This window comes from Lepisosteus platostomus, chromosome 9 (genome assembly GCF_059453375.1).
Source record: "Lepisosteus platostomus isolate fLepPlt1 chromosome 9, fLepPlt1.hap1, whole genome shotgun sequence".
NCBI lineage: Eukaryota > Metazoa > Chordata > Actinopteri > Semionotiformes > Lepisosteidae > Lepisosteus > Lepisosteus platostomus.
The window spans coordinates 18897240-18910387 of record NC_142619.1 but is presented as its reverse complement, the minus strand read 5'-3'; the positions used below and the strand labels follow the sequence as shown (position 1 = coordinate 18910387).

Here is a 13148-nt window from a genome sequence, read left to right as displayed (position 1 = left end):
ATTTCATTATAATTAAACATTATAATTAAATGTACACTTTTCAGAACTTTTTTTCATATTATACAATAAAGATAAAGAAAGAGTTGTTCCAGCTCTTTTTTATAACATTTTTAAAAGAGAAATCAGATTCATTTAATACATTTTTTTTGTTTTTTTTATGTTAAGGATGTTGAAGTGCAAGTGCTGTATGTACTGTACAGTACCTTGCAAATGTACTCAGATCTTTCCTATGGTATCACATTTTGTGAAATTACAAAATGATGCATACACATTTTAGTTATTTAAAATTGTATTCAAAGCTTGAATGTTCAAATTGACGTCTTCTACCAGTAAGAAAGTTACAACAAATATCTTCAAGAACTAAAGAGAAAAAAGGTTAATTAAATAAACATTTAGACCCATGAACTCAATATTTAGTGGGACCAATTTTGCATACCACCCTGGTCAAATATTTGCCCATTCATCTAGGCAGATTTCAAGGTGCTTAGGGATTGCTTATGAACAGTGGTTTTCAAGTCCTTCCACAGAATGCCAGTAGGATTCAAGTAAAGACATTTACTGGGCCACTAAAGGACATTCATACTGTATTATTTTTCTTAAGCCACTCCAGTGTAGCTTTGGGCTTCTACTTTGTGTCATTGTCATTTCTGTCATTTTCATTTTTAGGTATAAAGCAGGCTGTCCTCTAAAATATGCCAGTACTTTACTCCATATATGTTTCTTGACAAGCTTCCCAGTCTTGGCTGGTGAGAAGTAAAAGTATAAATTAATTTCCCAACAACATTGCCACCACCATTGCTGACAGTAGGCATGCTGTTAACTGCATGATCCACAATGTGGGGTTTGAGACAAATGTAAACCTTTGCATTTAGATCAGCAAGACCCAGTAGTGTATTGTATGTATGACATTTGATCACGTTTAAAGTATCACTTGAATGTTTTTGTTGCAAACCCCATGGAGGAATTGGGATGTTTTTTTTTCAGTTCCATTCAAGCTGGAGTGACTGGGATATTGTTGACTCATGGACATTTTTCCCATCTCAGTCACTGAGCTATGGAACTCTTTTAATGGAGTTGTTGACCTCACAGTGTCATCAGTAACCCCTTTTATCTTTGCCTCAGTCTGGAAGGACAGCCTGATCTATTTATTGTCTGGGTACCTTGGACTTCTTAATGATTGACTTCACCATGCCCAAAGAGATATTAAGAACCTTTGAAACGTTTTATACCCTTCTCCTGATCTTTGACTTTATACAATTTATGCCTTTTATGTCAAAGTTGTTTTAAATGCTCATTAGACTTCATGGTTGATTCTTTGCTTGATATTCAATACCTGACTTATAGACCACATAGAGATAGGTGATGCCTTCTGAAATCATGGGAACCGCTATTATTGCAAACAGACAGAAGCCACTCAACTAGTTGTGCGGTTTGTTGAGGTAATTTTGTGCAGGTTTGTCACAGCCAAAGGGTTTGCAATACTTGCAATACTTTTCTAATTTTCTTTCATACTAATTATGTATTTATTTTTGTTTCTTGCTTTGAATGTGTGGTATAGGCTTTGCATATAGCAGATTTTAATTACTACATCAAAGTTTTATGATAACAAGGTTTAAAGCAACAAAATGTGAAAATTGTGCAAGGGACAGAATACGTTTGCAAGGCACTTGTCTGTGTAGTCCATGTTACTATACTGACACAATTTAAAGTCAGTTCCCCAAATCAAACTAATGCTTCAGCAAAATGCACATTGGAAAAACATGCTGACAAAATACTGTTATTTCTTTTCTTCTCAAAGTGCATCATGATTTTATTTATTTACTAAGGCTCATATTAACAAGATAAATTCATTTAGAGAATTATTACATACATCAAAAAAGTCTAAGAACACTTACCAATCCCCTTGGGAGAACACTGACATAATTGATCCTAATTAAAAAACACATATTTAAGTCAGGGAATAAGCAGCAATTTAGAATACCATTTTTATTGTCTTATTTAAATCTTTCTGAACATAAAAAACCTTATTATTAAAAGTCTTTCTGAATATTTAATTCTAAGAAATTGACACTTTTTGCATGTGAATAATGAACAGATTGTGTTTTGATACATACATTAGTTGTTTTAATGGTATCATCTGGGGAATTTATTATCATATACAGAAATTAAAAAAGAATGTTTCTGCATCTTTGCCTCTTCTACATATTTATTTAAATATTTTGAAGAATAAACAGTTTCCTCTTAGATACAATTTCATGACTAATCATGAATCAGTAGTGGTGCTATAATTTCATGGTCTAAATTAAGCAAATTTTGCTCATGTTGTTAAGTATTTACTGTGTAAACAAGGTATATTACCCTTTTCTCACATCTTATAAACAGGGAAACTCAGATGGTTTATAGGTACAGTACTTAATTTATGTCTCACTTCTTTAAATTTAATCTTCTTAAAATTAAAGACATTTCAATAATATACAGTATATATGTCACACCCAGTACACCTAGAGGGCACTCTACTTCTCTCCTGTTCCTAGTTCCCTGTGATTATTCATGTATTTCAGGTGTGTCATGTTGTGTAGCCTATTTACTTCCTGCTTCTGCTCGGCTCCTTGCTCGGCATTGAGTTTCGGATGTCCTGAGACCCGCCTAGTACCAGGTCACTCCTGTCCATGGTCTGAGGGCATAGGTTTCTATAATAATAATAATAATAATAATAATAATAATAATAATAATAATAATAATAATAATAATAATAATAATTGCTTACACTTATATAGTGCTTTTCTGGACACTCCACTCAAAGCGTTTTACAGGTAATGGGGACTCCCCTCCACCACCACCACCAATGTGCAGCATCCACCTGGATGATGCGACAGCAGCCATAGTGCACCAGAACACTCACCACACATCAGCTATCAGTGGGGAGGAGAGCAGAGTAATGTAGCCAATTCATAGATGGGGATTATTAGGAGGCCATGATTGGTGAGGGCCAATGGGAAATTTGGCCAGGACGCTGGGGTTACACCACTACTCTTTTCGAGAAACGCCCTGGGATTTTTAATGACCACAGAGAGTCAGGACCTCGGTTTTACGTCTATACAGCATTTCCTGAACAGCTGAGCCTGGGCTAACTCCCGTCTCGCTGCTACACATAGGGTCTATTTTTGCTCTCTTGCCATTCCACAGTTCGTCCTTTCCGACATCCGTGACAATATATCTTTCATGATAAGATACTGTATAGTGCAATGAACTAGTGTCTGATCCAGGGTGTATCCTATTTGATGCTTGCTGGGATAGGTTGTGGCTCTACAACAATCTTGTATTGGATAAAGTGGTTACATAGATGGATGAAATATACAGTACCACATAATAGAATTAAATTAATAAGAGTATGGAAGAGATCAGAAATAAAACACAGAAATGTTCTTAAGATCCCTATGAAGGAATTAGGATGGGTGCACAATGCATCCATGTGCTGTGAAAGATGATCAGGTCCCATACAGTATGTTATCAGCACATGTGTGGTTGTTACCAAAATTAAAGATCCAAAGGTTAAATGGTGTTTGGTGCTCTTGCAACTAGTGTACGTTTTTGTCAAGAAGCATCTGTTTTCATTGAACTTTTGATTTTTGAAAAGCATGGCTAATATTTTTTTGTACACACTTTTATCTAGTGCCCAATCAATGTTAGTCAATGCTAATGGTACAACAATTAATCCTTGGAAACACTGGGCTAAGAACGACAGCTGGCTTCCTCTCATTTTCTCCATGGTTAGTACAGTAATTACATTTCAGAACCTAACACAGTGTCTCTTTTCATTTTCTCCATTTTTAATGAATGAAACATATTTCACACCCCTCATTGGCACATGATTTCTAAATACTGATTATGCTTATTATATCTTAAGGCTTCTAGTATTGTCAAAGATTAACTGTATTGAAAGGAAAGTGATACCAGTTCATAATGTAAAACATTGAAAAATTCAGTGAGGTTTATTTTTATTCTGGCTCAGTTATTTAAGCAAAATCAATAAATCCTATGGAATTACATTTGAAATGTCTGCTCCATACTGATACAGATAAAAGAGTATCATGTTATTCTCCTTGACATAAGAACAAGTAGATTCCAAGAAGCATCTCAATTCTTATTCAGATGTTTAGCTTATTATCGCCACAGGAACTTTAGGTTCCTTTGACTTGCATTTGAAATCTATTTATTTATAGTGGCAATAAGTTTCTATGCAATAATTATTGCCATGAGTCCTTTTTAATGAGCTGTTCCTTTTACAGAATTTGCCCAATAACAATGGACAAATAGCATCTTGAATAAATTAACAATTCATCAGTAGATTGTTTTAGCTTTCAAGTAAATTATTGCAAAGAGACAGCTCTCTTCCTTTGTAGAGAAAGGCATGATGGATGTTTTTAATATGTCACCACAGACTGTGCGTCTTTAATACTCTCTGCACATTATACTAAACAAATCTTAATAGCCTTAGGTATTATTTTTTTCTGTCCTGGGAAACAAAATGGTTTGGATCTGGTATATTGTTACTTTTATTTTCCTTTTAAATAAGAGGCTAGTCAGCATTTGTAAATATGTGAACTCAAATATAAATAGCATTCCACAGAGTCAGTATTCCAAAGGATTCAACATTTGCTAAAGCTTGATTTTCACTTTGTTTTAAAAAATATGTTTCCATAATAGCGTCAAAACATTTGTAATCAAATGCAAGTACTTATCTGGTTTAGATATCTTGTTTTATCAGGGTACAACTATGAAAAATGACACAATTTCTACCACTCTTGTGTTTAGATCGTATTTTATATAGGAATATTTTACTGTTATTTTATACTATATTTAGTCAAGAGATTTGTACTAACTTTTAATTTGATTGTCAAATGTGTGGCTAACTGACAATGTTAAGCCTTTAGAAAATACTTGGTCTCAAAAAAGGAACATTATAAATCATGCAGGATTTCATCACAGGTACTTTGCAAACAGTATACTGTAGATGGTATATCACATATACATTTACTACTGTTTCTGAAATGCCGACCATATATATTGAACTAATTTTGCATGAAACGGTCAAACAGATGAAAAACCCAATGGCTGAGCCAGCTGTTTTATGAATGTTTTTTCTTTATTCTCAAAAGGCCAAAAAAACCTGAAAGGAGGAATGAATGCTTAGCGAAGAATGAGAACTCTAAGTGTGCTACACATTCTAGTGCAAGGACATCAATGAATCAAAGAACATTAAGGTTGCACTGAAAAATTTATGAAGTATATTGTTTTCAGACTTCATTTTCAATGCATGATTCAACAAAAGCTTAAAGTGACAGCTTGACATTAAAGGACTTGTGTCTTCATTTATTATCCCCCCCAAAAAATACATCAGTATGAATTGATCAAATTTAAAATTACACCATACCTGCATTTTAAGACACAGTAAAAATACCTGCACTAATTACTCTGGTTTTAAAATACAAAGAAAATAATGACTTTGATGTATATCTGGCACAAGTTCCAGACCTGCTGGAAAGTGATTTGTGCCTCCTGGTGGTTTGTGGCTCCTGCCTTAAATCATTAGCATGACAAAGCATCCCAAATCAATTTGTTGGTTACTGTTTCCTTGGATGCAGGATTATTTGGAATTCCAAACCATTGGAGTTTGGAGATGCCAGAAGATGTACTGAAGATGCTAGAAGAGTTTCTAATACAGTTTGTTTCCTATTGGTCTTGCAAGGACCAATGTGTTAGCTTAAATAGAGAACATCACCATTGTCCCTTACTCTATATAAATCACAAGGGAGTGGTTTGGGTTCTTACTTTTTCACTCAGAAATGAGGACTCGGCCTCTAAGCTGAGAACTATGTCCTGTGCCTCAGGACAGTCCATCTAATTTCACAATACTGAATGGTTATGTACTTTATGCCATATTGCAACAATTCATCTGGCTTTTTGACACTTTTGGAGACAGAACCACTGGGTTCACCCTCTCTGACTGGGATCATGGATACAATCTGACTCGTGTCTGTGTGCATTAAACCACATCACCTTAGCTTCTAGTCGAAGAAGAGCAAATGTACTAACACTGCTAAGATTAGTGACGTAATTCTTCCCCTATTGCTACAGTATGTTACATGGGAACCAGGCTGTAAAATCAAGCTGATAAAGAGAATATATTGTTTGCATAGAACTAGTGGGAAATTGCAACCATAATACGTTAACTTTTGCTGTTGACTTAAATTGCTAAAGCTCTAGCCTTTGTGGTTGATTGTAAGGGAAAGTGGAAGAACTGCAAAAAGTGGCCTGGGAGCACATGGAGTCAAAGTCAATAGACGATAAATGGTTATACTTCAGGCTCAAAACAATTGAATGGCTAAAACAAGTAAATCAAAGTCCAGGAAAATATGGTCTATATGGTTTAAGGGATAAAATAAGAATAAAAGCAATAAAAGGAAGGGTTCACTCTACAGACTGTAAGCTGGGCAACAATTCAAATTTTAGACGAAGAAATTGCATATTAAGGTAAAGGCACAGATAAGAAAAGAATCACCAAGAGAGATATAGAAAATAATACTGCATTGGAGGCAAATAATGCAAAGCATCTTTTTCAGTACTACAGCAATAAAAAAACTGTAAAAGCTTGTTTGAATTATTTATGAGGTAATGGAGGATTAAGAATACAAAAAGAAAAAGAAAGAATAAACATGGTAATTTAATATTTCACTGGGATTTTTAAAATAAAAATATCAATACTGTGCTCTCTATGTTATAGAAGGAACTCCATTTATAATTGTTAATCAACTTTACAGTACAACAATTGATACTTACATTCCACAAGGAATTGCTTATACCAAGCAATTGCCAGGACCAGGCAGTATTTTTCCAATTGTACATACAGTAAGTAATGTTCTTCATAGATGCCTAGATAGGATACTTCAACTCTCATCTATGATAAGACACCCATAGATTGGAGTAAATGTAACAATTATTTATAATGTGGAAAAACAGAACCAGGAAACTATAGGCTAATCAGTTTCACATCTGTTGCTGGTAAAGTTATAGAAATAATACTTGGAGTCAATTTAGAGGAATGCTTACAGTATACTAACACTTTGAGAAAGTTAAAGATGTACACATCTCAAATAGGAACATTGATGAAAAAACAAGGAAAATTGATGTGCAATGTTAATGTTCAAGTTCATCTATCCATTTTCTAAGTACTTCTTCCAATTCAGGGTCACAGGGGAGTGAGAGTCTATCCTGGCAAGCAACGAGAGCAAAGAGGAGCAGATTTTAATTCCTGCTACAGTACCTGTGTGGAGTTCATAGGTTTGCGTGGGTTTCCTCCTGGTGCTCCGGTTAACCCCCACAGTCCAAAAACATACTGGTAGGTTAATTGGCTGCTGGGAAAATTGGCCCTGGTGTGAGTGTGTTCATCTCTGTGTTTTTATGTCTGAACTGTGATAGACTGGCATCCTGTCTAGGGTGTATGCTGCCTTGAGGCATAGGTTCCAATTCCCCTGCAACACTGTTTTGAATAAAGATTTTAGAAATCCGAAAGATGGTATTGTTAATATTGTAATGACCGCGAGCTTCGGTACAGAATGGAGCAGGCATGGGACTCAGGGAATGGGGTTGAACAACACATTTATTAACTTGAACTGTGGAAAGGTACACACACAGGCACAGGGGTTACAGCGCCGCACCTACACTAACACACACACATGAAGGGAAGAGACCATCTCCCAGCTTCCGTCCCACTATATACAGTCCAGTACTCCTGCCTCCAGGTGCTGTTCTCAGCCTGCCTTGTGTGGGCATGGCTAAAGCACCAATATATTAAGTAACATTTTTGGGTCAGACATATATTTTGAAATGAATTAGTTAAAAAAGTGCTTCACAAGAGATTACAGTAACAGTTGAAGTCCAGCTCTACAGCCTGTGGCATGCACAGCCCCGGTAGGAATCACTTTCCACAGAATCCTCTGGGGAATGAGCTGCTGCTCAGTCACCTGACCACTTACAGGAAGCCAATTGGTCAGGTGACTCTTTAAAAGACAGGAAGTAGAAGCTTCTGGGGGTGGGTTGTCTGTTGCTCAGTCACCTGACCACTTACAGGAAGCCAATTGGTCAGGTGACTCTTTAAAAGACAGGAAGTAGAAGCTTCTGGGGGTGGGTTGTCTGTTGCTGGAAGGGATCAGAAGGCAAACCCCCCCCCCCCCCCCCCCCCTCCCCCTCCCCCTCCTTTAATGTTTTAAACTTTAATGTTGAAAACAGAGGAAAGTCTGAGTGACTCTTGTTGGGCAAAGACTTTGTGGTTTGTTTTGTGGCTGGCAAGCAGTGTATCTGCCTGGCCAGTAGGGTAGGGATCTGAAAGGAGTTTAGGCAGGAGCTCAAAGAAGAGCTAGGTTTTTGTTTTGGGCATTGGATTTGGTGTTTTGTGTTCCCTGCAATGCAAATAAACTGCAATTGGGTATTGTTAAACCTTACAGCTGTGTTTTCCATGTGTTTGTTGATCCAGACCCATATGTGTGCTAAGGTCCTGTTACAATATGGCCAGGGGTATGTCAAAAGCCCTAGAACAAAATAATACAGAACCAGATATTAACCATTCAATGTTCTAGCTATGTTTCTTACATTGCTTTAAAAATCATTTATTGATTCAATACTCATATGTTAATGTGTTCTGTACAGTATATGGAAGTCATACTTTCAGGGAATTACCTGCAAAAACATACATTTGAACATACTGTATACATGGCTAATTAGAATTACTAGCCCCTCAGCTGTTCTCTTTATTTGCATGACTTCTTTAGAAAAGTCTTTCTTCAAAGAAATGAAAATCTCTCCAAAAAATCAAAACAAACACCCACTTATGCGATGGATGTTTTATCAGAGAAAGGAAAGCAAGACAGTGAAGAGAGACCAGATTTAGCAAACCTATTCTGACCAGTTAACTGCCAGTGCAAAAACTTGTAGAACATAAAGTTAAAGAGTGCAAAAAAGGGAATTCTAGATGAGAAAGAACAGTCAATTGACCAGAAAGACCTAGTTGAAGATAAGTGTAAAACAAGAGTCATTTACAATGACTAAGTCCAGAGTCCAACTTTCTCTGTAGTTGGATTGAGAACAAGTTGTGTGAGACCAAAACATTCCAACAAAACAAGACAATCATTAATGAAATTGGAATGCTGTGAATCAATGTGGATATTAAAATCACCCAGAGTAAGGATCTTATTAAATCTGAAACATAGCAGAGATTTTAAAACAGCAAGCTCACTTAAAAAAACAATTTTATGCTTGGGGGGCTTATAAACTGTAGCTGTGATTGTAGACTGAAGAACTGTAGACTGGAGAACAGAGACAAAACAAAACAAGAAATTGCAGAGTACAGATCAGTACAGGCCTGCATACTGTAGATTAATTTGTATTTTATGACAGGAGTTGAAACATTCATTTTCTGATTCATTCTTCAGTATCTGCCTGCTGGATCAACACATAACTCACAAAAGCTTCCATCATCTATATGTGTCAATGTAAAATCTGTAGAGACTGTCCTAAAACACTGTATTTTACATGACCTATTGTTGAAAATAATATGTAAAATTAAAGTCTAGATATTTCAGGGAGTGCAAAAAGTATTTTTGTCCTAATTTGTCACATGTCCATGTGAGTTGACTTGACTTGAACTTTATTGCCATATGTAACCGGTGCTGGTACAATGGAATTCTTACTTACAGAAAGTCTCTCGATTGTAAAACAAGTGTCAAAAAAACAAAACAAAGTGCAAACATTGCATCAAGACAATGTACAAACAAACAATAGACAATGTGCAAGTAAACATGCAGACAGTTTGAATGTAAACAATACAGACGTGTAAACAATGACTGGAGACGTACAATAAATAAATTACAATGAGGTAGATACAGTAGTGATGGTGTAGGTGTGGTCCGAGGGGGATGGCTAAATGTGTTCGCCAGTCTCACTGCTTGTGGATAGAAGCTATTGAAGAATCTAGTGGTAAGTGTCCGTATGCTCTTATATCTCTTGCCTGAGGGCAGTGGGGTGAAGAGCTCATGCCCGGGGTGGTGACTGTCCTCTGTGATGGCCAGAATTCTACCACGGCAGCGGTCCTCATAGAGCTGTTTAATCTCGGTGAGACCGCAGCCGATGATCTTCTGGGCCATATTGACCATTCTCTGCAGTGCCTTTCTTTCTCGCGAAGAGGTGTTGCCATACCACACGGTGATCCCGTTGGTGAGGACGCTCTCGATAGTGCAGCGGTAGAAGTTCACAGACACATGTATTGGCATCCCCCATCGCTTGAGGCACCTCAAGAAATAAAGGCGCTGCTGAGCCTTCTTCATGATAGAGTCAGTGTTCACAGTCCAGGTTAGATCTTTAGAGATGTGAATTCCCCAAAACCTAAAGCTGGTGACTGTTTCCACTTCCGTTCCATCAATACTGAGTGGGCTGTGAGTGTGTGGCCTGTGTCTCCGAAAGTCCACTATTAGCTCTTTCGTTTTCTTTATGTTCAAGTCCAGGTTATTGCTATGACACCACCTAAGCAGCTGTAAAACTTCATCCCTGTAAGTGGACTCGTCATCATCACTGATCAGTCCTATTATAGTGGTGTCATCGGCAAACTTAATGATGCGGTTGTTGCTGTGTCTTGCTGTGCAGTCGTGAGTAAATAGGGAGTACAACCTTGGACTCAGACAGCAGCCTTGTGGGGTTCCAGTGCTCAGGGTGAGTGGTGTTGATGTTTTATTGCCTATCCGCACCACCTGTGGTCTCTAGATAAGAAAGTCCAGCAGCCAGTTGCAGACAGAGTTGCACAGACCTAATCCCCTGAGCTTTGTCACCAGTTGACTGGGTATGATGGAATTGAATGCTGAACTGTAGTCCACAAACAGCACTCTCACATACGAGTTCTTAGTGTCCAGGTGTTCCAAGGCTGTATGCAGAGCCAGGGAGACAGCATCATCCACTGATCTGTTGCTCTGGTAGGCGAACTGCAGGGGGTCCAGGGACTCTGTGATGGAGGAGTTGATGTGTGACAACACCAGCTTCTCCAGGCATTTCATCACCACAGATGTTAATGCTACTGGGCGGTAATCATTCAGGCATGCCACTTTTGTCTTTTTGGGGGTTGGAACAATAGTGGTTTTTTTAAAGCAGGTGGGGACCATGGACCGTGACAGGGAGGAGTTAAAGATGTCTGTAAACACTGTGGTCAGCTGGGCTGCACATGTCCTCAGGACGCGAGGTGGTATCCCATCAGGCCCTGCAGCCTTACAGATTTTCACCCTGCTCAGAGTCTTCTGCACGTCCTGCTCTCAGAGTTTCAGAACAAACTCGCCCTGCACACTTGGGGTCTTCTCAGCATTGCCCGTGTTCAGAGCATCAAAGCGGGCATAGAAGTGGTTCAGCTCGTCAGGCAGGGATGCGTTGTTCGTGTCAATCTCCTGGCTGCAGCCCTTGTAGCCTCTGATTGACTGTAATCCCTGCCACAGCCTCCGGGTGTCAGCGCACTGCGTTTCAAGCCGCACTCTGTACCTCCGTTAGGCGCGTTTTATGGCTTCTTCTAATGCATACCGTGATTTCTTGTACAGCTCTTCGTCCCCCGATTTGAACGCGGTGGATCTATCTTTTATTTTATTGCGTATGTCGTGGTTGAACCACGGTTTCTGATTGGGAAATGACCTAATTTTCATTTCTGGTACACAAACGTCGGTGCAGTATTTAATATAGCTGGTGACCGCGTTGGTATACTCATTTAAATCTGTGTCGGGAGCTCTGAATGCGTCCCAGTCTGTACTATCAAAGCGGTCTATTAACCTGCTTTCCGCCTCCTCAGACCAACAACGCACTGACCTGTTCGCAATGGGGGAGGTCTTCAGGAAGCAACAGGAGAGCGATGTGGTCCGATTTACCGAAACTCGGTTTGGGAAGCGCTTTGTATGCTCCTTTTATTGTTGTGTAGCAGTGGTCTAAAATATTGCCTCCTCTTGTCTGTACAGTGACATGCTGAATGTATTTTTGCAGTTGTGGCTTTTGATGATGTACATACTGTGAAATGTATGAATAAAAAATTCCTTCAGTGGGATTTGGATAATATGTAGATAAACATGTGATAATCAACCATTAAAATTATTATCGTGTTACCTTAATTTTCCTTTAAACTAGAATTATTGTCAGTGGAGTGCAAAATGGACTCAGATGAATTTTAAAGTTTTCCTTGTAATTTAAAGTGTGTAAATAGCATGCAATTCTTATAAGTAGAGATACTGTAACTGGTTGCTTAATCGGTGAGTACAAATGTCACATAATTTACAAAACTTATATTTACACAAACATTCTCTATCGTGGCTGTACAGTAATATTGTATGTATGCACATTTGGAAGATGGAAGGGAATCACACCACCTACACCATAGAAAGTTTGCAATAGGAATTAGTCTTAAATATAATTTTATAGCCTGGTTTTGCATGGTTATTTTTCTCTTTCAAAGAACTGGTAAAAGAAAATGTATACTGTAGCTAATTTTCAGAAGATACTCTTATATTCAGGGGCATAGGGCATTAAATTACTTCCATGGTTTAATTGAAAGAGTAACAATTTTGTGCAGTGCAGTCCTTAAATCAACAAAGATATATGAAATTTCCCCATTAACTGATTTGTTTTAAAATATAGTCTAAAAAAGTGGTCACTGAAAACATTTAATTCAAAGTATTTTAAATACCAAAAACAAACATAGCTTGTTTGTCTGGGGCATTAACTGCTTTGAACATACAGTAGCAGTTAAAATGTCATTTAGGCTTTCAATGCACACTGCATGCATAATATTCAGGCCTCTATTATATATAATCGATATACTGATTAAGAACGTTTATACTTTCACTTTATTAAACATAAACTGTCGAATTTCTTGAATTAAGATGGTATTGTATAGGTAATTGTTATTGTATAAGTTAAAATAGTTTAATAACAGAGGGCAGAAATACTTAATATTTTTAAAGCTTTTTAATGTGTTTAAAGCTTGTGACCTGCTCTTCTGTCATCAGACTCTATTCTCAGTGTTTAAGTTTTTGTCCTTTTGACAAGTTCTAGAAGTCTGCTTTGAATTTGAATTT

The 13148-nt window shown here is 37.6% G+C and overlaps 1 protein-coding gene across 3 annotated transcripts in view; it reads left to right on the top strand.

Annotated features, from left to right (window-relative positions):
* Nucleotides 1–13148, top strand: part of shank3a (SH3 and multiple ankyrin repeat domains 3a) — a 666415-nt gene that overhangs the window by 5895 nt on the left and 647372 nt on the right. The gene's annotated exons all lie outside the window — the stretch shown is intronic.